Raw genomic sequence first — 16,828 nt, 5'->3', positions numbered from 1 at the left:
TGCCATAATAAATAGCAAACTAGTCATTACCTAACCCTTTGTTAATATTTGTTAATTGTTACTAAAATATCTATTTGGCACAAGTTAATAGTTTTTTCATTATTGATTAAATATTAGTTGTTTGCACAACCCTAACCCAACCCTAACACACAACCCTAACATTAACCCTAACACGGGGCCCTAACCCTAACACACAGCCCTAACCCTAATCATAACACATGGCCCTAACCCAACCCTAACACATGACCCTAACCCTAACCCTAACACACGGCCCTAACCCTAACACACGACCCTAACCCTAATCATAACACATGGCCCTAACCCTAACCCTAGCACACGGCCCTAACCCTAACCATAACACACGGCCCTAACCCTAACACACAGCCCTAACCCTAACCCTAACACATAGCCCTAACCCAACCCTAACACATGACCCTAACCCTAACCCTAACACACGGCCCTAACACTAACACACGACCCTAACGCTAACCCTAACCAAAACACACAGCCCTAACCATAACACACGGCCCAAACCCTAATCATAACACACGGCCCTAACCCTAACACACGGCCCTAACCCGCGGCGACACTCTGTGGTCAGTGAAAAAAAACTATTAATTTGTGCTAAATAGATATTTTAGTAACAATTACCAAATATTAGGTTGGGTAATGACTAGTTTGCTATTTATTATTGCTCCTTATTATAAAGTGTTACCCTTTTCCTTGTTTCCTACAGCAGTGGCGAAATTAGAGTAATAACATTGCTCCCTCCAGATGGTGTTTCAGACAGGTATTTTTTATCTTATCAGTTTGGGGACATTTGTTATTAGATGTGTTGGAGTAAATTTTCAGTTCATAAACAAACCCAAAGTCCCTGACTGTTCTGGCCAGTTCGGATTAGGGTTAGGGTAAGGTCCACAGATCTGTTTAGATCGGTTTAAATAACTCCCAAAGGTAATTGTGTTATTTAAGGAAACCACTAATATAGAAAACTCCCAAAGGTAATTGTGTTATTTAAAGGAAAACACCAATATAGAAAATAACAATATAGAATATAAATTATCATCATTCATCAATCTGCATGGAGGATACTCTGACATGTACTCATGTGATAAGAAAAAAATTATGTGGGAAGAAAATGCATTTTTTATATATAAAAATTTCAACAACTTGTATCCTGTTGCCTTGGCATATGTCAATAGGGTGATCCTTTAATTAGCCGATGAGATTCAAACATCCACGTCCTTGTAAAATCATCAGTGGTTTTTTCAGTGGTTTGTAACATATGACGGGGAAAGTAATCTCCTCAAATTCAGTTCAAAAACCATATTGCAATGTCAGTATAATTACATTATTTGTTCTAGATTCTTTATTATCATAAAGAAATCGCTGCCATTAAATTTAAATAAAAGTTTGAATATATTACACAATTGAAAATGAAGCTTAAAAATGTATATAATTTGAGATGAAAGGATGTTCAATCAAAGATTGAATGTCTTTTTAGTGACTGAACAATAACAATTATATTATATTTGATGATTCCATGGATGACATCCACTGTGGAAATAAAATAAAAACAAATAACTTAATCCAAAGGCCAATTGAGGTTATATTAGATGTTGCTATTAAGCAGTTATTTAAAGTAATGAATCATAAGAAATAGTTTACCTGCAAACAAACAACATAATTCTGCAGCTGACTGAGAAGTCAGCTGAACTGCCACAAACTGATCGTTTCAGGAAGTGATTTAGTTTAGTTTATTCAGCCAAAAGGGTGTGCTTTTGAACAAAACCTTCTGTAAGACATGTAATATAGTTTGGTCCTGTTCATTCACATTGTTTGCAAGTTGATAGCAAATTAATAATGGTGTTTAAAATATTTATTTGATAATGTCACCAATTAGCTGCTTGAAAAACAAAGCTAGGATGAAAACCAAAAGTGTCCCAAAATGTGGACAAAACTGTAGATCCTCACCCATTGGATTCAGGCCATTCCAAAGAGTAAACGTCTCCAACTTGAATAGACAAAACTTAGAGGAAACCAAAAGGAAGCATCTGAACACTTTTCTCTGTCACGTCTTCATGCAGGTATGGACGTGAAGCGCAGACATCCTGATGAAGGAAGTGACTTGGAGGGGACTACTTCACCAGCGGTCTCAACGTTGGTGCATCATGTTGCTTGTGCATGTTCACCCTGAAGAAGGAAGGGTGCAATGCAGACCTAGTAGAATGAAGAATGGGGACCGCCTTCCACTCCGACAATCCCCCCACTCCGACCTTGATGTCTAATTGTCGGAGTGGCGGCACTTCCATTGTTTTCAAATGTCTGACAATTTCTGTTTCCATTGTCGGGGGGACGGTACTTTACTTTTTTTCAAACGTCCCGCCATTCCGACATGAGGTTATTAATATACTGTACATTTCATTACTGTTATCATTGCACTTTCATTAATTCATTTGATTTTTTCTTAGTTTCATGCGCTTTAGTGTCCTACACTGACATTCGTCATTGGGGATAGTCGCCGACCCTCATTCGCTGTGGATCTTTGGCCCAAGACATAAGGCCCTTCTCCAGTCTCTCTCAAAATCTCCACTGACCCAATTCATGCTTGGACTTTTCGATTCCATTTCTAAATTTTGGGACTTATGGACACTGAACTCTGGGGGTTATTTGAACGTTCATTGTGAAGTGGTTTACTGTAAAAGGAGCGTCGGAAATCCTGCCTGACTTTGCACACTGACGCCATTAATTAAGGGAACGCTGAGAGAATGCTGGAGAGTCGAGAAAAAGAAGACTAAATGTGCAAACATGTTATGTGCAATTTAACAACTGCACACAGGCCTATGGTATGTACAAATAAGACTGTTGTTATTCTGTGGCTCTTCTCCACACAGACTTCTTAGTTTAGTTTTGATAATTTTCAGCTTTGAAAATGATCTCTCCACAGAAGCAGTTGTCACTGGCAATGTTGCATCGATTTTTATCATCTTCACAAAGGCAGGAAAGATGAGCTGGCCACTGTTTTCCCTCAGCATGGCAAAGATTTCTTTGAGGTCTTTTGCAGGAAAGCTGGAGTGGAACACCTGTAGTTCTGTCTTCAGCTGGTCCTCGTCTTCTCCATAGAAATTACAGTGGATGTGGACAGCTTCCTTGGCTTCTGTGTTTGGCTCCTTACCCAGTTGGCATGTACCGTTAAGGGGTGGAAGGACTGAATGATTCTAGCAGTGGGACTTCCAGTGAATCTCCTGTTTAGCGCCTCAGTCATAGTATCCAGAAAGGTAAAAAACACTACTCCTGAAGTATAACTCCACAGACTCAAACTGAGCACCTACTTGAGACACTGTTGGGCTTTGTTATAAACGCACTGGCACTTTCCTTTTCCTCTCCTGACCAGGCACTACAGTAGGTACTGGGATGTTGAGACTCTCTGCCTTCTCTGATGCACATCCAAATATTTCCCCAAACTTCTCCTCAGACCTCATGGTTTGCAATGTGTGAAGCAAACCATCAATAACCTTGTAGGCAGTGGAGTGGTGCAAGTGTTCTTCCTGCAGAGAATCTGATGCCACAGCAGTGACTTCGAACACTGGGGTGGCGAGTTCTAGGCAAAGAATAAACATGAAGTTGATGGCATTTCCGTACATCTGAGCATCTCCTCTGGCCATGTTAGGTGGGTCGCTGTCACTGATGTCATCAAGGAGCTTCAAAATAGCTTTCACATTTCTCTGAAGGGCCTTCAGTGCTTTCTCCCTGCAAGCCCATCGGGTATCTGACAGCTGCTGGAGCTCCATAACACGCTGTCCAGGATACAGAGACTGCTGCCATTTCACCAAGGCAGCATTGCACTTTGGGGAGCCTGTGCAAAAGGCATACAATTTCTCCACAAGGTTGAAAAATGTCACAAAATGCTTGTTGGACTTTGACGCTTCCAGTAGGACCAGATTGAGACAGTGTGCCTTGCAGTGCACATAGAGGGCCTTCTTTTGTGTGCACGTATTCTGGCTTGAAGACCTTTATACATACCATATTGGCTGCTCCATCATATCCTTGGCCATACATATTCTTCAGCTCTTAGGCCGTTCTTCTGCAGAAGCAAGAACAACGTTTTCTCCAGCTCCTGGCCTGTAGTTGTATCAATATTGCAGACCTCAATGAATCTCTCCATTATTTGCATGTGATGAAAATATCGCACTACAAATGACACTTGTTCTTTGTGTGAAACATCAGAGGTTTCATCAAGTAGGATGGAGTACAGTTCAGCCCTTTTTGATTTCACTTTGTATCTCCCTCCTGATGTAAGTACCAAGTGCTGCAATTATGTCATTGGCTTCTGATAGAAAGCAGTGACACCTGGGGCCTTGCCTTGGAGACTTTAACTTTGGCAACTTTTTCCATATGTATATGCACACTGTCATACCGGGAAAACACATCCACCAGCCGAAGGAAGTTTCCACCGTTGTTACTGGACACGCTCTCATCATGACCTCGGAATGCTTGTCCCTGACGTGCAAGATATACTGTAAGATCAATTAATCTTGTCAGGATTTCTCTATTTGTCTGCCTCTCTCGCTCTCTAACTTCCAACCCCTTTACATCTGAAACATCAAATGCAGACTGGAGGGCCTTTTTTTGGAAATTGGTCCATCTAACCATGCTTGTCATGTGCTTCTCTGAGATGGAGTGTTGCTTGATTTTTTCAAGAGCGATATTCCACTTTCTTATGCCATCAGTTGTCCACGCTGTTCTGTCTGTATACTTTTCTTCAGAAAGGAAAAGCCGACAACTAAAAAAGTGGATTGAATTAGAAGTGGGAGAGTATTCCAGCCACACATTCCCAGAAAACCATTGTTTCTGGAACGACCGCCCCTCAGCATTTTTTGGGTAAGGCATATCTGGTTGACATGGGCCTACACTGCAGCACATTGAAATGTAGCTGTCATTGCACTAGATATGAAATGTGTCAACATGTGAAGGATCTGTTGGATATTGCATAGCAGCTATCTTTTTAATTGTGTCATCACTTTCACATTCAGCTGCTTCAACGTGCCATTCTTGTTCTCCCTCATCTTGGTCATCAGAGAGCACTGTTTCTGTTTCTGAACCTAGTGCTGCACTGGACTCTGCTTTATCTTTATATTCTGGGGATTCATCTCCCTCCTCTTCCATGCTGGTAGATGCCCTGGCCAGGCTGGCCCTATTGCAGCACAGAACTGAGCTGCTTCCCTGCTGTAGCTTCCTAGAATAAAATAATAATTGTTTTAATAATATCCTATTAAGGTAAATAGAAGATTACTGCAAGTCTTGTAACATAAAAATAACTTATGGTTGGGACAAAATAATATAATTAGCTTATATAGCTTCATGACTGATTTAGTACCACCAACCCACTTTGCTGCTAAAATGTTTGGACAGCTTTTAAGATATTTCAATAAAATTTGAGGAACAGTTCAACATTAAAATCTGAGCTTTAAAAGGCCCGGAACAGTTAACATGACGCTGGTGGGTGCTTTCATCCAGGAGAGCAGAGAGCTGCTCCCATGGGCTGCCTGCTGTAGCTCCCTTTCTTTTTCTTTTTTTAACCTCTCCTTTCAAGGCATTATACTGCAATTGGTAAATAAAAAGAGACCAACCATATGAATAAGACTGCTTGGTTACATTACAACAAGGCACAAGGCAATTTTTTCTGCAGGCAATTGGAAATTGCCTGTTTGTCAGTTTAGCAAATAAATGACTGTAAGTATTAATTATGTAACCTAATGCAAACCTACACAACACTAAATATTCAGCATACTGATAGATTCACATGCTGTACCAATGACAAACTCTGCACCATTGAGGCAATATTATCACACGTTTTTAATCGTCGAGCATTTATAGATGATAACGTAGGCATGGGCCACATACACTGTTTAAAAAACAAAAAAAAAAAACTTTCCGATTATTTTATTTTTTTCAAAAGGGCACTTGATTGGGCCAGGGGGCAAAGGGCAGGTGCTATAGCACCACCTTGGGTCTACCTGTGCACGCCACTGCCGCCAACTGACACGTGCATTCTGGGTACCTCCTGCATGAAAACAGCTGCGGAGTGCCACATTTCCAGAGGCCGAGCTTATGGTTGAGTCGACTGAACTTTAAGGTAAGAATACATTTTGCCAAGTAGCTGGTTAGATTAGATATTACTGTCATTTCAGTTTTCAGAATGTTGTTTGTGGTTTTTTACCCGTGTTCTGGGTTGGAACGCCAGCCAACACGACGGCTAGAAATTAGATGGCACCAGCCTGTTAGGACGCTAGTTTCCAGTCTGTTAGGACGCTAGTTTCTAGTCTGTTAGGACGCTAGTTTCTAGTTTTCTTTGTAGAGTCTTTTCGTTTAATTGGAAGATGAACGTTAGCAAGTGGCTTTACTCGAGGCCTCGTGTGTGACGTTAATTTGCACCGAAAATCCACCGGGCCCGTCCGCGGCACGTTGCATGAGCGTCGCGTATTTGGTCCGTCCTGCACACGACTTCAAAACCTACCGGGAGCGTTTAAGAAGCAAGCGTTTAGCCCGCCAGACTTTGTTAAAAAATAGAAAATAGTTGATTCTAGTGTAATTTGAAGTTAACATTAGTATTTGGCTATAAGGAAAAACCACACTCCTGCTATGTTTAAGGCTTGGTTCGAAGCGCTAACGGGATCACCAGAAATTAGACTGTGCCAGCCGGTTGGGACTCCAGTTTTCATAATGTTGCAGAAATAAAAACTAAACTTATTGCGATTATTAATGTATGAACAGGAGAACTGTTTTTTTTAATTAAGCAGTGGCCAGAAGTCATATAAAAGTAATGTGGAAACACTGCTGTCATATCAGACATTCAAGCATCACATTCAGTTTCTTGAAGAGTGTAACTATTTTGGAGTGTTACTAGATTAGAATCTAGTAACTAGGCAACGTAGTTGCCTAGTAACTTTCCTATTTTAAAAAGCTTTTTCGACCAGCCGTCTTGGACACTTGGACTTCTGCTACAGGATCCATCGCCGTAACCTGGTCGAAGGTAAACCCGGGCGGGCTTCCACCTCTACAGGTACGGTTGGCCCTCGCTCTCGCCAGGCCGCTTCCTTCCTTTCGAGCCAACCCAGCTCCCATCTGGCGGACGTCTTTCATCGCCGCTCAGTTGAGGCCACCATCCACCTCCAACAGCGTTTGCTTCTTCACAGCCTCGGCCATGGCACTTCACTACTCAACCATGCAGCTCCGCCAGCTTTTTCCCCAAATGCCTCCTTCCACTGACCTCATCGCCACACTAAAGAATTCTCGACTTCTTCTCTGTCCCCGTTACATTCACAGAGGCTCCCGCCGTAAATGTATGTACAGTTCCACTGCCGTAAACACTGTTCCATCGCTGTGGTCTGATCGCAGTTCACACACCGGCTCCAGCACTTCCTCATCGTGTCATCACAACAACACACGTCATCAGAATGACTCCAGCGTGAACACTTTCAACCTCCGCCCAATCCCTACTTCCACTCAATCAATTTCAAAACAAAAGTACCTAAAACTCGCCCCCTTCAACACAAGATCCCTCAACAATAAAAGCCTCATTCTCAACAAATTTATCACCGACAAGCAACTTGACCTCCTCCGTCTAAATGAAACTTGGCAAAAACCCCTGGACTACTTTGAACTCAACCAAACTACCCCTTTTAGATATTCTTACCTGGACAACCCACGCTCTGAGGGCAGAGGAGGGGGTATTGCTGCTGTTTACCATCAAGACCTCCAACCCACCCCACTCTCCATCCATGCTGCCCCATCAATTGAACACCTGGCTTTCAAACTATCCGGCCCAAAACCTCTCATAATTTCAATCATTTACTGCCCCCCCAAACCCATCCCATCATTCCTACCAGATCTCTCTGAATTCATCACCACACTATCTTCAATCTCGCCATCTGTTTTACTCCTCGGTGATTTCAACCTCCACATTGACCGCGGAATGTAAAAACGCTATGGACTTCCTGGACCTACTCAACTGCTTTAGCTTCACCCAACGCATCAACTTTCCCACCCACAACCGTGGGCACATCCTAGACCTGGTTTGCTCCACTGGCCTCCACATCCACAATGTCTCCAGCACCGACCTCTCCATCTCTGACCACCTGGCCATCTCACTTGTTATTGACATTCCCGCCCCCAAACCCAAACAGGACCGCAAAATCACTTTCCGCAATCTTAAATCCATCTATCCAGTTTCTCTCTCCACCTGCATATCAAACACTCTCTCCGGCTTCACCCTTCCTGTAAATCCAGCCCCCATAGACCTCGTCAACATCTACAACAACACACTGTCTACCCTCAACAAACTGGCCCCACTGAAAACTAAAACTGTCACGTTCACAGTCTCACAGTACACGCCCTCGCCTACAAAGAGCACATGCACCTCTACAAATCAGCACTCAACAAAGTCTGTTCTGTCTTCTACTCTGGCATCATTCATTCTGGATCCTCCAACCCACGCACTCTTTTCTCCACCATAAATAAACTCCTCAAACCCCAGGATAACATCTCATCCTCATTCATCCATAACCAGCTTGCCACCTCCTCTGCCACAAGCCTTGACTCAGAAACTCCACTTCCTTCAACCCCTGACCACCGGCTTTCCATCTTCTCACCCATAACCACAGCAGACCTCTCCAAAATACTCTCCACCATGAAATCTTCCACCTCCCCCCTGGACCCCATGCCTTCTGAACTCATCAAAGCCTGTTTCACCTCTCTCGCCCCACTCATAACAGACACCATCAACTCCTCCCTAAACTCTGGCACCGTTCCCCCACCTCTTAAGCTTGCTGCCGTCAACCCCCTCCTTAAAAAACCTGGCCTCAACTCCGACGACCCCAACAACTTCAGAACCATCTCCAACCTCACATTCCTCTCAAAACTACTGGAAAGTGCCGTCACAACACAACTCAAGCAATACCTCCTCTCCAATAACCTGTACGAAACATTCCAATCTGGCTTCCGAACCCACCACAGTACTGAAACAGCCCTACTTGAAGTCACAAACGACCTGCTGCTCTCCTCTGACTCTGGTTCCCTCACCATTCACCTCCTCCTCAACCTCAGTGCTGCCTTCGACACGTTAATCACTCCATCCACCTCAGTCGTCTGCAATCCATTGGCATCACTGACTCCGCCCTCTCCTGGTTCACCTCCTACCTGTCTGAAACATTCCACTACATCTCCATCAACAACCACAAATCCCACACCATCCCTGTCTCACACGGAGTCCCCCAAGGCTCAGTGCTTGGCCCCATCCTCTTCATCCTCTACATGCTCCCACTAGTTCACATCATCCGCCGCCATGGTCTTCAATATCCCTGTCACACCGACGTACCCAACTATACATCACCACCACAGCCATTACTCCTGCCATCCTATCCACTCTCACCAACTGTCTCACGGACATCAAAACCTGGATGGACCACAACTTCCTCAAACTCAACGGCAATAAAACTGAAATTATCATCTTCGGCCCAAAAACCATCATCCCCACCTCCCAGAACTTCTCACTTTGCATTGATTTTCACTCTGTCACTCCCTCCCCCCTGGTCAGAAACCTCGGCATCATCATGGACCCCACGCTCTCCTTCAAGTCACACATAAACAGCGTCAGAAATTGCACGCCTTCGACCCACCCTTTCATCCTCAGCTGCCGAAACACTAATCCACGCCTTCATCACTTGCAGACTCGACTATTGCAATAGCATTCTGTATGGCCTCCCTTCCACTATTCTTCAAAAATTGCAATATGTACAAAACTCTGCCGCCCGACTGCTTACTAACTCCCCCTCCAGAGAACACATTACTCCCATCCTCCGTCAACTTCATTGGCTTCCAATAAAACAATGCATCAATTTCAAGGTTCTCCTCACTACCTACAAAGTGCTAAACAACATTGCACCCTCGTACATAACAGATCTCCTCCATCACCACTCCCCCACTCACCGCCTACGCTCCGCTGATGCCAACCTTCTCACCTCCATCACCAAGACCAAGTATCGCACCCTGGGGGACAGAGCCTTCGCCATCGCCGCCCCTACCCCCTGGAACTCCCTCCCTCTGGCCATCCCAAACTCTGACACTCATTGTTGTTCATTCAAAAGTCAACTTAAAACCTATCTCTTCAGGACCACCTACAACATTTGACAGATCATCCTCCGCCATCTTCCACTCTCTCCCGCTCTCTTAATGTGTTGCCTATTGTTGTGGTGTTGTTTATTTTGTGGGTGTCTGTACTGTCTGTATGTATCCCTTTCTTATTTGTAAAGCGTCTTTGAGTATTTAGAAAAGCGCTATAAAAAACTGATCTATTATTATTATTATTATTTTAAAGCAGGAAGATTAATTTTGTCTTTTGTTTTAAATGTGTGTTTTTCTGTAACTGCTGAAATTGTTCCCCTATTAAAGAGCTAATTTATTCTATCAACTGCTGATAAAGTAACAGCTGAATAAATATACAATGTGCTTCAGAAAAGATGTGAATGCATGCAAGAAACAGAAATAATCGGCAAAGAAGTAAAAAATAAACATTAAATAAATTATACATGTGGAAGACGTAAAATAAAGATGTTTAGGTCAAAGCAAATCTGAAAAATTGAGTTACTAGTTTTCATGCATTTTATTTTGGACGTTTATTATAGTGTAATTTAGGTTAGTTGCCATGGTCGGTAACTAACTATGACATATCTTTACCAACTGTCTCTACAACTACACTGGATGGAGGTATCCTTACCAGGTGACTCTATAACTACGGATGAAGGTTTGTATATACAAACACTTGGTTAATTGGAGTATCGAATGGGGGGCAAAAAGTTGATTCACTGTTCACTCATGGGCCTGACAAAAAGTTGGTTATATATATTTTATGTTTGTAATTCCTCCGTATCCAGAACAGCGTGATTTATTATAACTTTATTGTAAATGTATTTGCAACATGTGTGTGTTAGTAGCTGGAGAAAGTTTGCTATTAAATTAATGTTTAAAAAACATTACATTTGCTAAAAATGCTTTATTAGTTTACTTTCTCAATTTTGAAAGTCGCACATCTTCCTGTTTTTAAGATTCAAGAGTGTTTTGGGGGGACTTGTTAATTCCCAAGTTCAGCCAGGCACATGCCAAAATTAAACTGCCAAGAAAATATTTGTTGACTTCAATATATGTTCAAGCTAATGAACACATTGCTTAGCTCATGAAGCTTTAAGATTAAAAGCTACATTTACCTGATTGACAGTGGGGGAAAAAAATTGCAGTATATTTACGTGAGGCGGCTGTCAGAATAAAAGCCAATTCTTGAGTTTCATAGTTTCCTGAACAGTCGTATGCTCTTTAACATACATATGCCTCAGAACAATAGGCTTCAGCAATATAATCTGTAATATTTGACCGATCTACAGTCACCAGCCACTTCATTAGGAACACGTGTGCAATCTAATGCAATCCAATACAACAGTTCTGCCATAAAGTCTATTTTTACGAAGCTAATACATTTTTGGTTTTTGTTGACATTGTCAGAAAGGTGATAATTCTACTTTATGTTTATTATTGAGTTCATAGTGGTAGTGTACTGGAGTGCATTATATTGAGCAGAGATCCTTGTACTTTTGTCCAATCCATTAACATATTTGAGGGGGACAAAATATGAACACTTTTCAATATATTGCACTCCAGGACACCAGCACCACCCATCAAACCTCAATAATAAACATAAAGTAGAATTATACACTTTCCCTGTGTTTGGAAGGAAAATCAAGGGCACAATAGTTAGCGAAATAGCTGATATTTTAGGTGCCCATTCAATCTGTGGCTTTTTGGAAAGCTTTTCTGGATCGCATGTCTGCAGGTTTTTTTTGGGGCAGCTCTCTGAGTTTCAGGAAAAAGAAGTAAGAACTGGATCCTTCCAAGCCAGAACAAAGCAGGAACATTCACTTCATCTGCAAGCAGCTTCAGAAAGTCCCACTTTCACTCAATGCTTTGGTGTAAAAAGGCAGTGTGCCTTAACTGATAAATTGAAATATTTTCATGTTTTGTAAGGGTATCCACCAGATCTGCTACACAACCTGTTCGAGGGAATAGTACCTGTGGAGTTTGCATTGTGCCTTAATGTTCTGATCAAGAAAAAATACCTTACGTTCATTCAACTCAATGACTTAATCAGACAGTTCCCCTACAAGTGGACTGACAAAGCTGACAGTCCACAGCCTGTACCACTGACTTTTGCCAGCCGGAAGAGCATAGGTGGAAACGCTCATGAAAATTGGTGCATCTTGCATTTGCTCCCTCTTATCATTGGTTTCAAAGTGCCAGAGAGTGAACCAGCATGGCATATTCTAATGGATCTGAAAGACATTGTGGAGCTAGTGGTTTCTCCATTTCACACAGATGACACAATTAGATACTTGGACACCAAGATATCAGAACACAGGCATAGATACTTGCAAGTTTTCCCAAAGGTAAAACTTCGGCCAAAGCACCATTTCCTGGAGCGTTATACTCAACTGATCAAGGCATTTGGACCCCTTGTAGCTCTGTGGACGATGTGATTTGAAGCGAAACATAGCTTTTTTAAGTGAGTCGTTTGACATACCAGCTGTTTTCGCAACATTTTACTGTCTCTTGCTTTCAAGCATGGCATCTGCATGGCACAGACATACTCAAACCTGCCCTCAGTGTCTCAAATCTGTCCCCAGTGCCTTTGGATGTCCTCAAGGAAAACTTACAGGAAGCAGTGCAAAAAAGTTTTCAGGAGAGACGTGTGTTCAGGTGGCCAATACAGTGACTTGCTATGGCACCAGTTACTCAGTGGGAATGATCTTGCCCTATGGATCCACCAGAGGGCTTCCAAGTCTAATCCTCATTGTGCAAGGCCAGCCTGCATTTGCTGTCAAATGTCTACATTCATGCTACAGTGAGCACCTTAGGTCTTTCGAATTGGAATCCACAAGACATGTGACAGTCCTTGACCAACAGGAATTAACAGACTCCTACTCTCTTGCAGCATACACTGTTGAGCAAAAGCGATTCGTCACCTTGAAGCGTCACATTCCCCTGCAAGATTAGGTAGTAAATACAGTATATATTGACATGTTTAAAATTGTTTTTGATTCCTCAATACCATTACTTCTATCTTTAAAAAAATCTTTTCAAGTAATCACTTTGGAATAAGATGTAAATTCATTATTTGCATGCCTAACTTTTTGAATTGAAGGATATCTTACAAGAGATATTTGCAATTGAACAAGATTTTAATATTCAGTTTCAGGACCAAGAGTTTCAGGTCAGTATTTTAGTCTCCTTGAAACTAAGGACATAAAGGACAAAGACAATATCAAGGTGGTTCTTTTTGAACCAGTGATCACACTAACATTTGAGGATTTGTTGAATGCTAAACGACTCCAAGAGAGCATTGATAGCAGTTGTGCAGAGTCATTGGAAGATGCCTGTTCCACAGCATCCACCATAATTCTGTCTTCTCCAGGGAGCACCTCCTCCCTTCGTTCTGAGTCCTGGCCAGCTCAGTTTGAGATGAAATTATTATTCTACAAGCTGCAAATGGAGCTTACAGAAAGGACAGAACCTTACTCAACAATCCTGCAGTAAAATCAAACATTCTGGACAAACTAGCAGATAGCATCTTTGTCTACACTGCCTATCCTTCACAAGCACAAAGAGAGCAGGTTGCTGAGGCCCTGGTTGCGAAGCACCCATGATTGAGGGACCCAGTATCCTTCAATGGTTTATATAGTTGGCACAACAGCTTGAAGCATAAGGTTGGCAATTACAGAGCATTGGTGAGACACCTTGGACTACCAGAGCTAAATTTAAACTCCCGAAAGAGAAATTCGGCTGCAGACTCCAGCGCTCCAGGTAGAATATTGAAAAAGGCGAAGAAGTCTGAGGTAAACTACCTCCCACCTCAACCTCAAGGTGAAACTGATGTAACCCTTGAGAAGGAGCAAGTGGAGCTTCTCTATGAGTACAATAAGAGGGACAATAACAAGCTCATAAATGAGAAGATGGCAAAAACCTTCTCACTGCGTCAAAATGATGTAATCCTCAACAAATCACCTGTGATTGTCTTCAAAGCTTGATGGCCTGCCTTGTTTGAGTTTTCCCAGGTACATTTTAATCATGTCTTCTCCAATATAGGGTGTTGTGTGGCAAAGTTTCAAAGTGAATTTCACTATTTTGAATTAATCATTATTTCTTTGTTTGACATAATCACTGCCATTATCCTGTAACCTATGTGAAACCTTCTGAAGTGAAAGTCACACATCTTCCTGTATTTTAAGATTCAACAGTGTTTTGGGTGTGCTTTTAATTCCTAAGTGCAACATTGAGATGTAAGTGGCATAGCTGTATGCAGCTGCTTAATTTTAGCATATACCTGGCTGAACACTGAGGGCGTCCTTCTGTGTAAGAGGGAGCGATCGCATGCCAAAATTAAACTGTAAAGAAAAACTTTGCTTACTCCATCATCTGGGACCACAAATGAGCACAATGCTTAGCTCATGAAGCTCTGAGAATATTATCTGATTAACTGTGGGGGGGGGGAAATGAGCAATATATTTACCTGATGAGGCTGCCAGAATGAAAGCTATTCTTACCTGATTACCTGTGGAAAAAATAAGCAGTATTCTTCGCTTCTGGTGCAGCATCCCTTATCACTTAAATGTTGATTTCAGTGTAGTCTTTAGATTACTTTTTCTGTGTTTTATGCTGTTTCTCTGGCCCATGTGTGTCTGTAATTCTTTTCTCTCTGTATCTCATTATGTTTCTACATCTCAATACACACCCAAGCTGTTGAGCCTGTACAGGAGGAAGAGTGGAGCCATTGGGAAGAAACTTGATGAGACCCTTGACATGTTAAATGAGGCATGTATTTACAACAGTGTAGTAGTAGTTAGTTTTATTTAGTTCCTTTCTGACGTCTGTAATCTCATATTTTATATTAATCGCATATCTCTCATATTAATGAGTAATCTCATTTCATATTGTTTTAAGACAGCAACATTGAGTCCCAAAGAGAAGTTGTGATCAGAGGCCTCACTCTCTACCTTGGTGAAAACACTGGAGAGTTAATCAAGGACTACCAGGTAAATAAAATATAACTCTGATTCAAAGCCCTGTCAATAAGTTTGTGCAAAATAGCTGCTTGCTGATGATAATTTGACAAGATTTTTTTGTAGATTTTTAATAATGTGCCTATGTAGAAATTAATGGGATTCTATTTGATTCATTTATTTGTATCAACATGCCTTACACATGAAGGACAAAATACAATCGAGGATAAAAAAAACACTAAGTCCAGAGCTTATTTCCATTGTGGTCTTCATAATATTTTAGCATCTAATTATTAAAAATGCTGCAGTGAAACATGGAAAATCATCACAGGTAGAGACTACTTGTACTCTATGTACAAGAAAAGCCTGGGGTTTGCTGCTAACTGCTGCTTACAATTGGATATGATTATTTTATGGAATTTTGAAGATTGGAATCTATTTGAATATGGTTTTGCTTTGCTATATGATTATTAAAAACGCTGTAGTGAAAGAAAAAAAAAATAATGACCGATGTATAACCATTTATAGATTAATGTAGCTAACAGAACCAAATATATGATATTTTTTATATAAAGCTGCATTGCTTTGTTTATTGAATGAGCGAAAGATGATTTCTCCAACAATAGGTCTTAAATTGACTTAAAATGGCCTTGGATGGCATTTAATTGAACTCTTATACCTGTAGACACCCTTGCTAAGCTACAATGCTACCTCAACAATCTGATCCTCTGTTTTGAGAGGGAACAAAGAGTTATGCATCCATTACTATACTGTACAATAAATACTGTACAATTTTACTGTACAATAATTTTATTCTCTCTGGTGTATTTCACAGGTTTTCGATGGCGACAATGCTGCAGCTGTCCAAAAAGCCTTTACTACATTTGTCCTCGGCATCTTTGTGGTCAGCAAAGCCAGGGATGGTCTCCCCAAGCAAGCTGGAATAGCCATCGAGGGAGCAGAAGTCCTTTTTGGTATCCCAGATGTGGCACATGCTTGCACCTATCTGATGGGCCTTATCTATGCCTTGGAACTAAGGTACCCTAATAAACTGAAATACACATTTGAGGTCTTTCAGAAGATCTTTCTAGAGCTGGAGGATGCAAACAAAAAAATGTCCTCCAAGGTCCATGACCTCAAGGTCTGTTTGCATGCTTAAAAGCCATGCAGATGCCGTTGAAGGTGTATGATTTGAGTGAGCTCACTCTTATCAAGTTTTACAGTTAGTTTTACACTGCACATTCTTAGGTTCTCCCAATGCACTCTCTCAGGTTACACAACTCGTTTTTTTTATTCTATGATGCTGGAAAATATTTTATTTGATTGAATTTGATGATGCTGATGCATGCTTTATTTTGTCATGTATTGTGAATTCTATCTGTTCTCTGCACTTTAACAGACATAATTCAGCTCCAGCTCAAGTAAAGCATTTAAAGTAACCTGAACTCAATTTTTCAAGCAGCTTTTTAAGTACTGCCACAAGAGACAGAGAAACCATGCAATAATGGAAATTTCTTTACTACATTTTTAAATTTTGAGAATTGCTGGATTGTGGTTGGTTTTTTTGCCTTATCAATGTTTCTGAATGTAGCTGTGAATTTGAATGTAGCTGTTTTGATTAGCTAGGATTTCATTTCGTTATGGTGTTCTGACCTCTAACAAAGACTGTCAGTAGGGTTCTGATAGTATTGTCTTGTGGTGACGGCAATTATCCCTTCAGTGTTCAT

Source organism: Pollachius pollachius (genome assembly GCF_949987615.1).
Source record: "Pollachius pollachius genome assembly, chromosome: 12".
NCBI lineage: Eukaryota > Metazoa > Chordata > Actinopteri > Gadiformes > Gadidae > Pollachius > Pollachius pollachius.
The sequence above is the reverse complement of the archived record's forward strand: the minus strand, read 5'-3'. Positions refer to the sequence as shown.